Source organism: Protopterus annectens, chromosome 2.part1 (assembly GCF_019279795.1).
Source record: "Protopterus annectens isolate FY-2018-M chromosome 2.part1, PAN1.0, whole genome shotgun sequence".
Classification (NCBI taxonomy): Eukaryota; Metazoa; Chordata; order Ceratodontiformes; family Protopteridae; genus Protopterus; species Protopterus annectens.
Genome location: NC_056729.1, coordinates 1,458,934,544 through 1,458,950,620, shown reverse-complemented (window position 1 = coordinate 1,458,950,620; position 16,077 = coordinate 1,458,934,544). Strand labels below are relative to the sequence as shown.

Below are 16,077 nucleotides of genomic sequence, written 5' to 3'. Positions count from 1 at the left end.
GACGCTTAATAGTGCGTCTGTTGAATGTAGCACAAAAACGACAGGCCGAGACGTCGTGGTCTGGCCTAGGCAAGGAATGCAGAGGGAATGAAAATCCTTATGCGGGATTTGCTTCCCACAAGAAATGCAATTATTAACTTTGTCTGACATCGGTCTGAGGCAAGAAAAGTTTCCCCAACGGGGTACTTAGCTTTCAAGAAGACTTCGGTTGAAAAATATTCGTAATCTCAGGAGCTGGCAGATCGGCACTTGCGAACTGTTTCTGCTTCGGGCACCGCGCGGCAAGAAAGACTGAAGAAAATGGTGTCGGCTGGATCTTTTATACCCCTGTCGCACTGCCGTCAGGGAGGAAGCGACGACAACCGACGCCGGACCTAGACTTTGGAATTCGGCCGACCGAGGACCCGCCTGACGGCAGGAAAACCCATCTGTTATGACTGCAGCTGTATGCACGATGAACATCCAGGACTGCAACAGTGAATACACTCGAACATCTACATTTATGGCAAGTGTACACAACTGTACTATGTTCTTCGTGTTTTACTATTGCAGTCATTACATTTGGGTAGATTCCCAAAGCTATGGTTGGGAGGAGGAGTTTATACAGCATTAGTGCCAGCTATAAGGCCCTGCAAGACAGCAGTGGCAAAGCCAGCTCTGGATTTAGAGAAAATTGGTAAATGATAATGCTTGGTGAAAGTATGTACAGAGCTCCAGGTAGCAGCTTCTAGGATGTCCCTGGTAGGAACACCTCTGAGAAAGGCTGCAGAAGTAGATGCAGCCCTGGTGGAGTGAGATTTGATCCCCTGGGGGATAGGTTTTCCATGGTGCTTATAGCAGAAATGAATGCAATGGCTTATCTATTTAGAAATGGTTTGTTTTGAAATAGCCTTCCCCTCTGCCCCTGCAGCAAATGCTACCACCAGTTGTTCAGATTTTCTTCGAGGTTTAGTCCTGTCCAAGTAGAATCTAAGTTGTCTGTGCACATCCAAGGAATGTAGAATCCATTCCCCTTTGTTCTGTGGATTGGGAAAGAAGGTTGGCAAATGAAGGGACTGATTAAGAGCCACACTGGAAACCACCTTGGGCATGAAGGATGTATTGGTCCTGAGAGATACCCTGTCCGCATGAAAGATGATGAAAGGCTCCACTGACATAAGGGCCCATAATTCAGATATCCTTTTAGCTGAAGTTATTGCTAAAAGGAAGGCTGTTTTCCAAAAAAGAAATTTTAATAGAACTTTGGAGAGCAGAGGCAGAGGCAGTGGGGGGAAGGTGTAGACTGATAGATTTTTCCAGCTGAAGGACAGATCATCCACTTTCCAGACTTGTTTGTGAGGAGTCCTTGGGCAAAACTTGTCCAAATGGTAGTTCTGGGGTGAGGCAAATAGATATTTGGGCTATATCTGGGCTCCCCCATTTGCTTGTCAACATGTTGAAAATCATTGGTTCCATTTTCCACTCGTGTAGGTCCATGAGGTTTCTGCTTAGTCCGTCTGCCAGTTTATTTAATATTCCTGGCAGGAATTGAACTTGTAGGTGCACTTGCACTTGGTAGCTCAAGGCTGTGTTCCACAATGCCATGGCTAGTCTGCAGAGGGGGTAGGAATGTGTACCCCCCTGCTTATTTATGTACCACATAACTGTGGTGTTGTCCGTCTTTACCATTAGGTGTCCTGGAAGAATGTACTCCTTGAAGGATGTCAGAGCATTCTGTACAGCTAACATTTCTTTTTGATTGATATGTAGGTGCATTTGATTTGGGTTCCATTTGCCCTGAATGCACTTCCCTGCCAGGTGAGCCCCCCCCCCCCCCCATGCATAGTCTGATGCATCTGTAGTTAGGGTTTGGGTGGCAGAGGGTAGTGTGAATGGTAGTCCCTTGTTTTGGTGACAGGCCTCTGCCCACCATAGGAACTCCAGGCGTATGCAAGGTATGATAGGAATCATGGTTTCCAGGTTGTGATAATGTTGACTCTATAGACTTTTTAGATACCACTGTAGTTTCCTCATATGCAGTCTAGCATATGGAATTACAAGAATGCAGGAGGCCATGAACCCCAAAGCTTGCAGTATTTGTCTTGCAGATAACAGGATTTTTGTGGCCACTTGTTTGAAGTAAGTTACCAAATGAATTTGCTTTTCTGGCATGAGGAAAGCCATCTGGGCAGTTGTATTCAAGCTTGCACCCAGAAATGTAATTTGCTGGCAGGGTACCAGTTGTAATTTCTTTTCCTTTATGGTGTACCCCAGACAAGTTAGAATCCTTTTTACAAATGCCAGATGACTTAAAAGTATGCCCTGGTTTTCTGCCGGAATTAGACAATCATCCAGGTATGGATATATTTGAATATTTCTTTGCCTGCAAAATGCAATAACTGGAGCCAGGCACTTTGTGAATACCCTGGGCACAGTAGACAAGCCAAAGGGCAGTGCAGAGAATTGATAAAGCGGGTAGCCTGCTTTGAAGCGTAGGTATCTTCTGCAAGACTCCCTGATCGGGATGTGCAGGTATGCTTCTTTTAAATCTAGAGTTGCCAACCACGCGTCTTTGCCTAGCATAGGAAGTAATTGGTGATGAGTCAGCATCTTGAATTTTGGAATCTCCAGAAAGGTGTTTAGAGTAGACAGGTCCAGGATTGGATGCCATGATTTGTCTTTTCTGGGTACCAGAAAAAGCCTGGAGTAGAAACCTTGTCCCTTTTCCTCTTCTGGTACCAGTTGAACAGCCCCAATGTTTAAGAGGGGAAGGTACTTGTTTTTGAGCCTCTGCCCACTAATTTGGGGGCAGTTCTGGCCACATGTTTGGTGTTGGCAACTTATGGAAATTAAATCTGTATCCTTGGGACACTATTTAAAACCCATTTGTCCTGGGGTATGAGTTCCCAGTTCTTTGTATGAACAGAAATCTTTCCCCCCAAAGGAGCAGTCAAAAGATAAGTGCTTGGGAATTTTAAAAGGAAGTCATCGAGACTGTTTACCATAGGGGGTGTCTTGTTATTTCCAGATATGGAAGTGGAGGCCCCCTACTGCTTAGTTCTGAGAGTCCCCTGGGACTGAAACCTGTGGGTTTTGCTATGTCTGGGTTTGGCTTGGGAGGACCTGGAAGGAACTGGAAAGGACCAATTCTTAGTAGGCCAGTGCCTACTGAATCTTGGAGGTTGCACTTGCAAGACATCTTTAACAGTTTGCATAGCTTTTGCTTTATTTTCCATCTTTTTAAGAACTTCTTCAGCCTTGTTGCCAAACAGGCGGTCCTGATTTAAAGGAGCATCCAACAATTTAGCTTTAACATGATCAGGCAAAGATTGCTCAAGCCAAGCATGCCTTCTAAGCACAGATCCAGTAACAGCAGCCCTGCAAGTGGCCTCTAAAGAATCAAAACCACATTGCAAAGTATGTTTTCCAACTTGTTCAGCAGAATGCATTAAATCCTGTAAATCTTTATTTTCCACACAGTCACGAATCAACATCATTTTCTGTTTAAGCAGTCCAGCATTATGCTGTTGATATTTTAACATAAGAAATTGGCAGTTTAAAGCTCTGATTGCCAAGGTTGCAGAAGTATAAACCTTTTTACCCCATCTATCCAGCGCCCTGGAGACTCTATCAGAAGGGGTAGGATTTTTTGCAGTAGAAGCCTTAATGCCCTTGGGCCCCTGAGAAATAGTCTTGGGATCTGCAACAGGATTTTTGAAAAGAAACTTGTGGGACTCAGGAACCCTGTAGTAACTGTCAGGTTTACTAGGAGCCGGAGGCAGGGAATCAGGGGCCAAACTGGATTCAGAGAACACATCAACAGTGTCTAGTACAGGAGGTCTAGCCAAAGGCCTATGCTGAGGTAGGAGGAGGAAATCCCTAAGCCTCTTTTTTGAATCAGAAAATTCCTGGCTTTCCCAGTGGAAATGCTCCCTTAAAGTATGTAAAGCTCCCCAACAGGCTCCCCAACAGAAAAATCCTCAGGAGGGGAAGCAGAGGGAATTGAGTCCTCTGCATCAGAATCCTCATAAGTTGGTATGGACAAATCCTGGATTATCAGAAAAGTCAGAAGAAACAGAATCCTGATCAGAAGATTCATAATCAAGCTCAGCCCTAGGCCTCTTGGGGGGGGGGGGGGGGGGGTGAGGGGTTTGACTAACCCTGATTGGAGTAATTAGATCTTCAGCCATTTTTATCATTTGTTTTTTAGGCATAGGGGCCTGACCATGTGGCCTGGGTGTCAGTTTTTTAGACATGGATCGAGATTTAGGCCTGAGTAAAGGAGGTGTTGGTTTAATATGCAAGTCTGTAGGCCTGACTACACCCTCAGAAACCGGTGCCTGCACAGCTGCTCTGACCCATCCAAGGTAGAGACATCCATGGGTTCCATTGGTGAAGTACCTCGTGGCATACCGGACTCTGAATGGGTCTCAGTAGAGGCCTGCGAATCAGAAGTAGCGGGTATCAGGGGCTGCAAAAGCACCTCACTGAGTACCCGCGAACTGGCGACTGGCTTAGGAGAAGTGTCGGCAGTTTTGGACCTCGGTGGCCTGTCTATCTTTATCTTTGCATTTTTTTCAGAATCCCAGTAGTCGGATGGCTAACTGATGACATTTCTAGATAATTAAACTGAGAACCGAAATATTTAGAGGCGAAAATATACAGACGACGGATAGTGCACTGATTAAATAAAGTACAAAACCGACAGCAAGGTACGTCATTGGTCAGGGCCTAGGCAAGGAGTACAGTACGAATGAAAATCTTTATGAGGTATTTGCTTTCCACAAGAAATGCAATTATTAACTTTTACTGACATCAGTAAGGAGCAAGAAAAACTTTCCTCAATGGGGTACTTAGCTTTAGTTGAAGACTTCGGTTCTGAAACTCAAAAACGAAAATTTCAGGAGTCTGCCGACCGGCACTTGCGAACTGCTTCTGCTTCAGGCACCGCACGGCAAGAAAGACTGAGGTAATAGCGTCGGCTGCATGTTTTATACCCCTGATGACCTGACGTCATGGAAGAAGGGACAGCAACTGATGCAGGACCCAAGACTTTGTTAATCACACCGACTGAGGGCTACCTGCAAGCAGATAACCCAAATGTAATGACTGCAACAGTGAAACACTAAGAACATCCAGCAGATATTGCCAACATCCTGGCAGATAGGTTCAGTGCTAACTTTACCCCCCTCTCACCCTCCAAAGGGCCATTCCTAATACCGGAAGAATGCAAAGCCCCTGTAATCACGGATGAACAAGTAAAGACAGCACTCTCCAAAGTCAAGAACACAGAATCCATGGGACCATACATCATCCCAGGCTGCATACGGCACAAACTACAGAATGAACCGGCACCCCACCTAAGTACCATGTTCAATCACAGCCTCACCTTGGGCTATGTGCCTACTGAATGGCACACAGTGACGGTTATCCCACTCCACAAAGGGGGTGCCACCATGGACCCCAGAAACTACTGCTCCATTACCCTGACGAGCCTGGTCTGCAAGGCCATGGAGTGTATCATCTTGGAGCTTATAAACAAAGACATAGGTAACCTCCAAACCCTGGACCCAACTCAGTTTGGGTTTGTAAAAGGTAGATAACTGTCTACTAAACCGGATTGCCTCAGTCACTAGAGCCACAGACGAGGGCAAGGTAGTGCACACAGCCTATCTTGACCTCACCAAGGCTTTCAAAACCATCCCCCACTCTGGAATTATAGATAATCTCACTAAACTGGGCATAAATCTTTTATGTCACAAGATGGGTGGCCAACTGGCTCACTGATAAAACCCACACAATAAAAGTAGCAGACACCAAATCCAACTTCAGACCAGTGACGAGTGGAGTACCACAGGGTTCGGTCCTGGGTCCTCTCCTGCTCGCCATCTACTTCTCTGAAGTGCAGGTCAACACAGAAGGTCTTTGGTTAACAAAGTTCGCAGATGACTGCAAACTGGGAGCCATAACAGAATAATCACCTAATGATGTAGACATTCTACAAAAGGGCCTCACAGATACAGATGCTTGGTGTCAAAGTCATGGCCTCAAGCTCAATGCCAAAAAATGCACTGTCATCCCCTTTGGGAAAAACTCAATACCCATCAACTACCACACAGGCAGTAGCTCACTAAACACAAAGTGTGATAAGAGACCTTGGGACTTAGGTGGACAGTAGTCTCTCCTTTGAGAACCACATCACCACAGTAGATAGGAAATCCATCTACATGGCACACCTCATCACAAAAGGGTTCTCCTCTAGAAAAAAGGAGGTCATTGTTCCTCTCTACTCATCCCTCATCAAACTCATTATAGAGTACAATGTCCCATTTGGCATGTATCTCACAAGACACCTACAACAATTGGAAAGGCCACAGGAATACCTCACTAAGTACAGATGCCATACACAGATCAACTCAAAAACCTCCAGCTCTGCTCCATCGCATATCGCCTACTCAGAGGCGATCTCTGCCTAACATACAAAGCTATGTCAAACCCAGACTTGTTGGACATGCTACACTTAAAGAAATCCCTATCTCTCCAAACCACACGCTCCAGAGACCTAAACTTTGTCACCACAATAAACAGAGGGATAAATTCCTGTCCCAGAGACTTCCCATACTCTGGAACAAGCTACCCCATTCATGTCAAGCAAAGCTCCTCATTGGGCTTCTTTAAGAAAAATCCTGACTGGATGGGAAACAGAAAATTCACCCTGGGGATCACTTCTGTGGCACTGCTTGACAGGGGCATAGGAAAATAATTTTCTTGGGTGGCGAAAGCCAGGGAACCTTTTTGGCTAGGCTTATATAGGTCTCACGGCCAATAGCTTAGTACCTACTTATAAACCTATGTCTGTTGGTGAGCTGTTAGGACAGGGGTTGGGTGTAGAAGAGTTACCTGGATGTAAGAGTTTGTTGATACTATTCCAAAACTTTTTCATGTTGGAGTTGGGGTTACCTAATGGTTTTTGACAGTACTGGTTTTTGTCCAGATTGACTTGTTTCTTGGTTAGGTAACTTTTCTATAGGTTTGGAGATGGCGATGGGAGTTTTTTTTTTCAGGTTTTCCATGCGCTATCTCGTTTAGCATTAGTTTATGGGTGGGTTGGGTTAACCATGGAGCAAAGTTAGTTTTTGTTCTTATTTTTCTAGTTGGGGCTAAGGAGTTTAGGATACTCAGGAAGGTAGTGTTAAATTTGGAGACAGCCTCATTGAGAGGGAGGGAGTAGAGAAAGAACCAGTTAACAGAGGAGAGAAGATTATTTGAAAGCATCTGGGCAGAAATTAGAGAGATTATGGCCGTCTTTTTATTGGTGAGGTTTGAGCAGATGAGGCGAGTGTCGTAACATGTGGGTAGGGAGATGGTCACTCCAGAGGGTCAGGTAGAGTGGTGGCAGGCGAGGATCCAGTCAAGGGTAGTGCTGTTATTTGTGTGTTTACTGATATGGGTGGGAGAGGTGATGAGTTGAGAGAATCCAAAGAGATTGATGCTAGTTTTGGGAGAGTGGGAATTAAGGGAGCTCTAGTCAATACTGACATCACCTAGGATGATAGTCTCATAAGTGATGTTTTGAGATGCCCAGGACAGAACACTACTGAGGGATGTCCACGGGACAGAAAGAAACAGAGTGTAGCTAGGCAGAGGTTTTTTAGTATTTAAAAATGGCACTGCAGCTCAGGGAAGGGATAAGTAAACTCTGAAGAGGAGGACGGAGGGAAGAAACAGGATTGACAGGGCCAGGAAGCTTACAACAGGATTATGTTAGGAGAACAAGAGAAGGAATTGAAGCTATGAACCAGGACTTGGAGAAGATATTTAAGTTCCAATAGCCTTTTTTCATGTATCTGCCAGAACAGACCTTGCACCATTTAACAACCTGTAGTGTAAATGTCGTTTTAGAGGTCATGTCTCTGTCAGAACCATATATGCGGTACTTTAGACATGATATTACCAACTGCCTTCATAACGAAACAATATCTTCCTCTTTTCTACTACAGATATCCTTCCCTGTCCATCACAACATTACTGTCTTTCCTTTCCATTTTATTTACTTGCTGCCCATTTTGCATCATTAAATATACAAAGATCCTTTTCCATTTCTGCTGTTGTTTGCACCTCACATTACATTATTGTTGTCAGTCCCTGCTAATTATCTATCCAGATACATTATCTTGTATTTTCTGCAACAAATGCATGCTGCTACACAGTCAACATTCTGCATCTCTTTTTGTTTTAACCATCTCACTTTCTGAAGTGACTATTTCAGAAGACATCTTTCTTAAAGCTTCTCTACAATGTTATTCTAAAAGAAAGTGAAGAAAAATGTTCTCAAAGTGATCATGTGATTCATTACTTCTTTCTTAAGGATTCCATTTAGTGTTACTCAATGCATCAACTAAGGCTATCAACATGGAATTTACTCTAATGGAAGCCAGTTTATAAATTAACATTTTGTTCATAGGTAGGTACTAGGTTATCGGCCCTAGGGTCTATGTAAGCCTAGCTAACAAGGATCCCTGGCTTTTGCCACCCAAGAAAGTTATTTTCCTGTGCCCCTGTCAAGCAGAGCCACAGAAGTGATCCCCGGGGTGAATTTCCTAGTTCCCATCCACTCATCAAGATTTTTCTCGAGTGCTAATGGGGAACTCTGCTTGACAAAGATAGGTAGCTTGTTCCAGAGTATGGGAAGTCTCTGACACAGGAGTCTATCCCTCCAGCATGTTCTATTTATTGTGGTGACAAGGTTTAGGTCCCTAGAGCATGTATCCCAGAGAGATTGGGACTTCTTTAGGTGTAGCAAAGTCCAACAGCTCTGGGTTTGACATAGCTTTGTATGTTAGCCAGAGATCACCTTGGAGTAGGCCCACCCCAAACAAAAAAGACCACAGTGAAGAACTTCTCTAAAGCAAACTTCACACTACTCAAGACTGGTGTGGTATCCTTCAAGGCCCCTGAGCCAGTGGAAACCACAACCCAAGCTGCGGAAGCCCTTACAAATGCCTTCTATGAACACCTCCAGGACTGCATGGATCAGGCAATCCCAAATAAAACCAAGACTCTTTCCACAAAGGGCAAACGTCCAGTCTGGTGGACCCCAGCCATTAACAAACTTTACAATAAGAGGAGAAAGCTATTACATGATAGAACAAAATCCATAAAAGGGAAGTCACCCCTGATCATTATTAGTAAAAAAATACGAGCACTCATAAAATCAACTAAGGCCAATTTTGAGAGGAAAAATTGCCATGGATTCAAAGGACAATCATAAGGCCTTTTTCAGCTATGTTAGGAACCTGGGTGGAAACTCCCAGATATGCTCAGAATTAGTCCAAAATGATACAAAAATCACAACCCACAGACATTGCCAACAAACTGGCAGACAGATTCAGTGCAAACTTCACCCCCCTTTCCCCCCCTAAAGGAGAGATAACTATCCCAGCGGAGTGTAGCCTCCCAGACATCTCAAATGCGCAGGTGAAAGCTGCTCTCTCTAAAGCTAAAAACACAGCATCAATGGGACCGGATGGTGTCCCCGGCTGTGTGCTACACAAGCTAAATGAGGAATTAAACCCGCACATAAGGCAGCTGTTTAATCTCAGCCTTACCACAGGATACGTGCCCAAGGAGTGACGTACGGCAACTGTGGTCCCACTCCACAAAGGCGGTGCCTCTACGGACCCTGGTAATTACCGCCCCATAAGCTTAACAAGTCTAGTCTGCAAAGCTATGGAGAGGATCATAATGGAGCTCATAAACAAAGATATAGGGGACTTGCAGACATTGGACCAGACCCAGTTTGGCTTCGTCAAGGGAAGATCATGCCTTTTGAACTTGGTCGACTTCTTCGAAACAGTCACCAAGGCCATTGATGAGGGAAAGGCAGTCCATACAGCCTACCTTGACCTTGCAAAGGCTTTCGACACAATACCCCACTCGGGTATTGTAGAAAAACTTACCAGCTTAAATGTAAACCCATATGTCACAAGATGGGTTGCAAACTGGCTTAAGGACAGAACCCACAGGGTTAGAGTTGCTGGCGCTATGTCAGACTCCAAGCCGGTCACAAGTGTTGTCCCACAGGGCTCGGTCCTTGGCCCCCTATTGTTCAGCATCTACTTCTCAGAAGTACAAGCCAACATGGGAGGACTTTGGCTGACAAAGTTTGCAGACGACTGCAAACTGGGCACCATAGTGGAAAGTGCATTGGACACGGATATCCTTCAGAAGGGACTCACGGAAACAGATAGCTGGTGCCAGAGCCATGGCCTGAAGTTAAACACCAAAAAATGTATAGTCATACCCTTCGGGAAAAACAAGGTAACCCCAAGCTACCATATAGGCGGCAATCCACTAAGCACAGAAGAGGTTATCAGGGACCTGGGGACCCAGGTTGACAGTGGCCTTTCTTTTGACACTCACGTTGCTGAAGTGGTTAGAAAGACCTTCTACATTGCCCACCTGATCATGAAGGGATTCACATCCAGATCTAGTGAGGTCGTTGTTCCCCTGTACTCTTCACTTATCAGACCAATGATCGAGTACAATGCCCCATTCGGGATGCATCTCACCCGACATCTGCAGCAATTGGAGAGACCCCAAAAGTTCCTCACCAAAAGGATAAAGGGACTCCAAAATCTGTCATATGCTGCCAGATTGAAGAAACTCCAGCTCTATTCAGTCGCATACCATCTGCTCAGAGGTGACATGTGCCTGACATACAAGGCCATGTCCAACCCGGAATTAATGGACATGCTCCACCTCAAAAAATCCAAATCCACCAAAACCACTAGTGCAAGCGACTTGAACCTTAGCACGGATATAAATAGGATGTGCTGGAGGGATAGATTTATCACTCAGAGCCTCCCTATGCTGTGGAATAGAATCCCGGTCCATGTGAGGCAGAGCACCTCGCTGGCTCTGTTCAAGAGAAATCTTGACCTGTGGATGGGAGATCGTAGGTTTACCCCGGGAATCATCTCTGTGTCACTGCTGGACAGAGGCACAACAAACTAATGGGCACAGTATTTTTTCATATAGGGGGTGGCGTAAGCCACAAAACTTTGGGCTAGGCTTATAAATGCCTTAGGGCAGATAGCCTAGTATAAACCTATGAACCTATATGCTACGGAGTAAAGCTAGAGTTTTTTTGAGACTGTCAGTGTAGGATATCTGTTTGAGGCCTGTAATCCTCTTTGTGAAGTACTTATGTGGCCTTTCTAGCTGTTGCAGATGAGGTATATTCCAAAAGGGGCATTGTGCTCAATAATGGGTCTAATGAAAGCCAAGTAGAGGGGAACAATGACCTCTTTTTCCTGGATGAGAACCCTTTTGTGATGAGGTGTGCCACGTAGGATTTCCTGACTACTGTGGCAATGTGATCATCAAAGGAGAAACTAAGTCTACCTGAGTCCCAAGGTCTCTTATCACACCTTTGGTGTTAAGTGGACTGCCGCCTATGTGGTACTTCATGGGAACAGAGTTTTTATCATAGGGGATGACAAGACACTTTTTGGCATTTAGCTTGACTGCCATGGCTCTGACACCAGGTATCTGTCTCAGTGAGGCCCTTCTGTAAGATGTCCACGTCATTTGGGGACTCTACTATGGCACCTAGTTTGCAGTCATCTGTGAACTCCATCAGCCAGAGGCCCTCTGTGTTAGCCTTTACTTCAGAGATGTAGATACCAAACAGGAGAGGACCCAGGACCGAACCCTGTGGTACTCCACTTGTCACTGGTTTGAAGTCAGATTTGGAGTCTGCAACCTTTACAGTGAGGGTTCTGTCAGTGAGTCAGTTGGCAACCCATCTTGTGACGTATGGATTTACACCCAGTTTAGTGAGTTTATCTATAACTCCAGTATGGGGGATGGTGTCGAAAGCCTTGGCGAGGTCAAGATAGTCTGTGTGAACTGCCTTACCCTAGTCTACGGCTTTGGTGACTGTTTCAAAGAAGTTGATCAAGTTCAGGAGGCATGATCTGCCTTTCATAAACACGAACTGGGTGGGGTCCAGAGTTTGGATGTTACCTATGTATTTGTTTATGAGCTCCATGATGATATGTTCCATGGCCTTGCAGACCAGGTTCATCAGGCTAATAAGTCGATAGTTCCAGGGGCCCATGGTGGCTCCTCCTTTGTGGAGTGGTATAACTGTTGCTGTGCACCATTCAGTGGGTACAAAGCCTGACATGAGGCTATGATTAAACATGGTGCTTAGGTGGGGGGCCAGTTTGTTCTGAAGTTTGTGTAGAACACAGCCTGGCATGTTGTTCGGTCCCATGGAAGCAGTGTTCTTGGCTTTGGAGAGTGCAGTTTTTACCCGCGCAGTTATGACTGCAGGGGCTCTGCATTCTTCTGGTATGGATATGGGCCCTTTAGGGGGTGAGAGGGGGGTAAAGTTAGCACTGAACCTATCAGCCAGGATGTTGGCGATATCAGTTGTTTCTGTAATTTTTGTGCGGTAACTCAGAGCAAACCTGAGTGTTGCCATTGAGATTCTTGACACAGCTATAGAATACTTTGTGGTTGTCCTTAGAATCAGTGGCAATCTTGTTTTCATAGCTAGCTTTGGAGGATTTTATGAGGAATCTCAGTTTCTTACTGAGACTGACCAGGGAGCTCCTCCACTCATGGGATTTTACCCTCTTCTGCAACAGTTTCTTCCTTTTGTTGTAGAGTTTGTTTATAGCAGGGGACCACCAGATTGGCTTCCTTTTTTGAAGGATAGCATCTTGGTTCCGTTAGGGATAGCACGATCTATGCACTCATGTAAGTGCTTACAGAATGCACTCGTATAAGATTCTGCAGTCATAACTGTATTGCCCATCTGCATGGATGTCGTGAGGTTTGCCACTTTTGTCTTAAGAAGCATGAAGTTGACTTTGGAGAAATTTTTTACAGGGGGGTGGGGGCGGGATGTGGATATCTATGGTGATTAGCTTATGGTCAGAATTGACTTCAGGTGTGGAACACCTATCAGTCATGTTGGTAATGACTAGGTCTCTGATATTGTTGCCCCTGGTGGGGATGTGGATAAGTTGATCCAGGGCATTGGAGTTGAGGAATTCTAGAAAGCATTGAGCTAAGGAGTTGGTACATGAGTAGTTTTGCCAGTTAATGGTGGGGTAGTTGAAATCACCCATTATTAGGGTGTTTGGTTGGACCCTAATATTTTCCCATATATCAAGAAAAGAGGAGTGGGAGTCCTGAGGCATGGTGGGGGATCTGTAGCAAGCTACAATTTGGATTGCAGTTTTTCCCAGAGTTAGTTGCACTTGCTAATTTTGGATGCATTATGTTGGGCAACTAGCCTAGAGGTGTGGGCATCCTTAATGAATATGGACACAACTCTGCCTTGGTGTTCTGGTCCAGGTTAGATGGCCGAAAGGTATGGTAAGAGTTATAGCCTGGTAATGCAGGGGTGCTCTCTGGAGCCTTGAACCAGGTTTCAGTCACAGCACAGATATTGATGTTCTCCATTTTATGGAGTGCCTAGAGTGAGTGCATTTTGAGGTTTAGATTTCTAATGTTGAATAGCATTACCCTCAGTTTTTGTTTGCCTGTACCTGTTACAGTGGTGGGTTTGTCATTAAAAAAGGCACTACATGGGGCAGCAAGAGCCTTAGCCAGTATCCAGAATCCCAGGGGCGACAGGTGCAGGCCATCTCTGGCAAAGCATTGTGGCCTGTCAACCATGTCGTCCCAGGCAGACAGATACTGGATTCCCTTAGAATGACACGAGAAGCTTAGCCAATTGTTGAAGTCAATCATTTTATCCTTATACTGTGGCATCATTCTGGGCGAAGGTAAGATGCTACTCACAGCTAGGGTCATACCTGCCTGGATTATAAGATCAGACAGCTCTACCATGCCTCTTTTCATGTAGCCCAAGAAGGTATGTCTCAGGTCATTCATACCAACATGGACAATGACTGAGTCATATTTGTACTTGTTGTGGAGTGACCTGAGTGCGTGGGTTATGTGGCGGATCCTGGCACCCGACAGGCAACTAACAGTAACCTTCTCCTTGTCTAGTCTGGTGAGTGAAACATCAGCGTGTCTGACTATACAGTCACCTATGACTAATGTGTTGGGTACATTGTTTTGCCTTATGGGCTGTGGTTGAGTGGCACACTGAGTCTGTGGGTTATGCGTCTTTTGGGTTGTGTTGAGGGGTGGAAGTTGCTTGCGTTTCTGCTTTGGAAGTCTCTGTTTCTTGGGCAGATTATTATTGAGAGCCTCTGCGAATGTTTTTGTGCATCTATGAGTGGGTTTTGATGGTGTAGGTTTAGTGGGACTGTGTGATGAGTATGGTGTGGTGCAAGTGTTTACCTTCTCGTCTTGACTGACAAGTTCAGTCTTGGGTTGAAAGAGCTTTGCTTCCAGTTTGGCTAGATAAATGCATCTCTCACAGGTTGTAGTGTTGGGTGGCAGGAGGAGAGGGTTGTCAGTGTATATGAGGCAATTGCTACACTGCCCCAATATGCCCAGATTCATCAGGTAGGCAGGAGAGAACACCAGGAGCTGTCCCCTTGGACATGTCTGGGTAATCACCATTTCCCAGGTAGGCAGGAGAGAACACCGGGAGCTGTCCCTTGGACATGCCTGGGTAATCACTATTTCCCAGGTAGACAGGAAAGAACACCGAGAGCTGTCCCTTGGACATGCCTGGGTAATCACTATTTCCCAGATAGACAGGAAATAACACCTGGAGCTGTCCCTTGGACATGCCTGGGTAAGAGAACACTGGGAGCTGTCCCTTGGGCATGCCTGGGTAAGAGAACACCGGGAGCTGTCCCTTGGACATGCCTGGGTAAGAGAACACTGGGAGCTGTCCCTTGGACATGCCTGGGTAAGAGAACACCGGGAGCTGTCCCTCCGACATGCCTGGGTAAGAGAACACTGGGAGCTGTCCCTTGAACATGCCTGGGGAATCAGTATTTTCCTCTAGACGAGTGAGGGAAGTAAGTACTGGAGCTGTTTTCTTCAAAGTAACTTGAGGAAGATGAGTACAAAAACGGTTAGGTAATGAGGAAGGTTGAGTTCTGTAGTAACTTGTATCTTATTTAGTGCTTACAACAAATCTGAACCAGTGCTGAACATGGAAAAGCAGATTAAAGTGCTAAAATTAAGAATCTGGCTAGTTCTAAGGGAAAAACAGAAGAGCAGAGTTTATGGTGCCGGGAATAGTTTAACCCTAGCTATGTGGCGCTGAGCAGACTCGCACAAACACAGGTTTTTAACTCAGAAAGCTGAAAGGGATAGAAATCAGCTCAAAACAGCCAATAAGGTAAATTTCAGAGCTGGAAACCACTCCTCTTGCATCAGATAGGCTGTTCTAATGCTTACCACTCTCACTGATAAGCAGAAAGACCTTAGCCTACCACAACAAGGTCTGGACCACTCAAACACAGACTGAAGTCCTGAAACCAGCAGATCTGGGATCCAGACTATTCTAGTATAGGAAAGGGTGAGAAACGAACAGTACAGATCATATTTTTTTTTTTTTTTTTTAGAAATTAAGCAGCAAAAAGTAATTAAAACAGTAAAAATGCACAGAAAAGGCTATCACAGTTGACTGTGACACCTACAGTACTAAAAATCCAGTTTAAATTTTAACTTTTAAGTAGATAAATCAAGTGCACACACAGTAAAACAATTTAACAGTAAAATGCACCAAACAACTCGTTAAAATACAGACAGGCCACATCACATTCTTCTTTTGTCGATTGCCTTAGTGATCCAGGGTAATAAACCTACTACATTTGTCTGACAAACATTCCTGCTACGACAGCAACACTGTCCTGGACTTTTACATACTCAAAAATTCTTTAATAAGTGACACAGTCAATCTGTCAACTATGGACGCCAAAAGTATTGGTTTGCAGCTTTTTGCCTTTCCCCCTGCTCCTATTCTTCAGGGAAGGGATTATCTACCTTCCTGCAATCTGTACACAATAATATGTCATTCTTCCACGATTTACTAAACAGTGGTCAAAGATGCAACTAGGTTTACTTCAGTGATTACAGAATTATGGGGTGTATAAAAATCAGACCCCACAGCTCTGCCCACTTTCAGTAGTTAACAGTCCAGGG

General features: G+C 45.0%; 1 protein-coding gene across 1 annotated transcript in view; it reads right to left on the bottom strand.

The window, feature by feature from the left end:
• UGDH (UDP-glucose 6-dehydrogenase) overlaps positions 1 to 16,077 on the bottom strand; it is a 293,962-nt gene that overhangs the window by 118,415 nt on the left and 159,470 nt on the right. The gene's annotated exons all lie outside the window — the stretch shown is intronic.